The sequence below is a fragment of the Phytophthora parasitica genome (assembly GCF_000247585.1).
Source record: "Phytophthora parasitica INRA-310 unplaced genomic scaffold supercont2.2, whole genome shotgun sequence".
In the NCBI taxonomy this organism is placed as follows: Eukaryota; Oomycota; class Peronosporomycetes; order Peronosporales; family Peronosporaceae; genus Phytophthora; species Phytophthora nicotianae.
Window position 1 is genome coordinate 369,954 of NW_008648988.1, and position 2,139 is coordinate 372,092.

The window sequence follows — 2,139 nt, forward strand, 5'->3', positions numbered from 1 at the left end:
GGTACCTTACCGACAGTTAAGTGTGTGCATAGCCGAAGGGGATAATATCGTGGTTGCATGATGACGCCGTCGCGGTTTAATTTAACGATACGGATTGCAATGGACAGGATCCAACAATTTCAAAACTTAAGTGACACCTCCGTTTCGAATGGCCCGATGACAAGCGTGGTTGTGTGATACAAAAGCTCAACGCGGGCTAGGAAATTCAAGTACCACTTATAATTTGCACAATATCTATTTCAGTGTAGAAGGATTCATTGAACGCGCTGATAAAGAAAAAGAAACGAGCACAGGGTACCCAATCGGAGCACGTACAGCAACGACACCAGAAGACGAATATCAAAATAGCTGGAATAAAATGCGTACCCGAGGACCGTAGACCCTCCTTGCATAAAACAAGTGATCCTGGTATAGCTGTAACCATGCTGACTGAAGAACTTGGAAAGAAATTGTCAAGACCAGCCCTCGGCAAAAAGGCCGCATCACCTGCGGAGCCCTCAGACGTTGGAAGGAAGACTCAATGCGAGAGAAGCCCCCCCCTCCCAATGCTAGTGAGGCCCCAAACCTTGGATGGAAGACCGCAACATCAGTGAAGCCTGCATCGTTAATGGAGTTTGAAGACCTCAAACATAAGGCCGCATCGACAGAGGTGTCCCGAACTCTTGGAGAGAAGGCTGCAACTCATTATACCAACACCGCTGTACTATTCGGTGGTAACGGGGCCACTAGCGTTTTCCTCATCTCTAACAAGCCGCTGTCCCTATTACGGCACATTGCTTTCAAAATTGGCGAGACGAAGAACAGCGGGTTAGCCAATTTTCAAAGTCACGGGGCTCCTCAACTTGTAACTTCCAAATCAGACGTACCCATCCAAGCGCTTTATTTGCATGATATAAAATGTACATGTGGGTACCCTCAAACTCGCTTGCTCAATTATTCCACCAGGGTTTCCGTGTGACAAACAGAACTGATAGTTTGTCTCCATCGCACCCGTGATGGAGCCATACACAATCGCTAGACGCTCTAGAATAAAAAAAAAGTGGCGTCAGGTTAAACTTCTCTCCTCGAGTCTCAGTCAGCTTAGTCTCGTGCATAAACGCCTTCACGTTGGACTGAGAAAACTTTGTCATATCTGGTTTGGGTATGGCTTCCTTGAACCCTTCGTGCTTGAGATTCTTCTTTTTTTGTAATAGGTAGTTCTTCAAATATAATCTCATTTCCATCCAGCCAGCTCATTGAAGACATCCTATCAACACTCCGTTTAATCTTTTCTTGGGACCGCTTGGAGGTCTACAACCTGGTCTTCTTCTAGTCCCTCAAGTGCCAGGAGCGTTCATATCACAATTATCGATTTGGTTTCTCCCAGCGGCACCAACGATGCACTTCAGCCCGACGCGCACTTTTCTTTCATTCCCTGCCTGATCGATCCTTGACATTAGCTAGTTCGAGCTCAAGCGCTCGTTACGGCAACGCACGCGAAGTTGCTAGGCTTCATTATTTTGCGCGAGACACGTTGGTACAGTATGCAGGGATGTTTTACCTCCCTTTGCGTGTGCGAAGTGCGTTAAATCAGTTTTGGATAAATACAGAGATTGTAGTTACTTTCCCTGGATACCTGAAATACAACTTACATTTTTGTGATACCTGCCAAGGCGCAGGAAAGATAATTTGCCAGCTCTCAAATGTTTCCTGCAAGCTCCAGCGTTTTGAGATATCTTTTATGGGCGTTGTTGTGTCGTACCGAGACGAGACATTTATCTTGGATTCTTAGGAAGTTTCGCCAATTTGGAGCTAGTTTCACTAGTGGAAACGCGATGGCAGCAATACGAGCAGCCATTATTGTTGCTAGTCCTTTCTTAACATCCTCTGTATGCTCAAGTTACCCCGGGAATTTATTAGGAGTTCCCAAGCCTATTGGATCGTCTTTTGGTATCCTATTTCTTGCTCTATAATATGAAATCTGCTGGTATCCTGTTTCTTTCACGATAGCATCTACTTCTGCGGCAATACCGGGAACAAGCATAATCAATCAAGGTTAAACAAGCATTCCATCGAGCTCAACAATGGATATTGTCCTATTTTGAGGCGTGTCCAAACTGGCCATGTCAGAAGCGTAATAGGTTTAGCCACCTCTGGTTG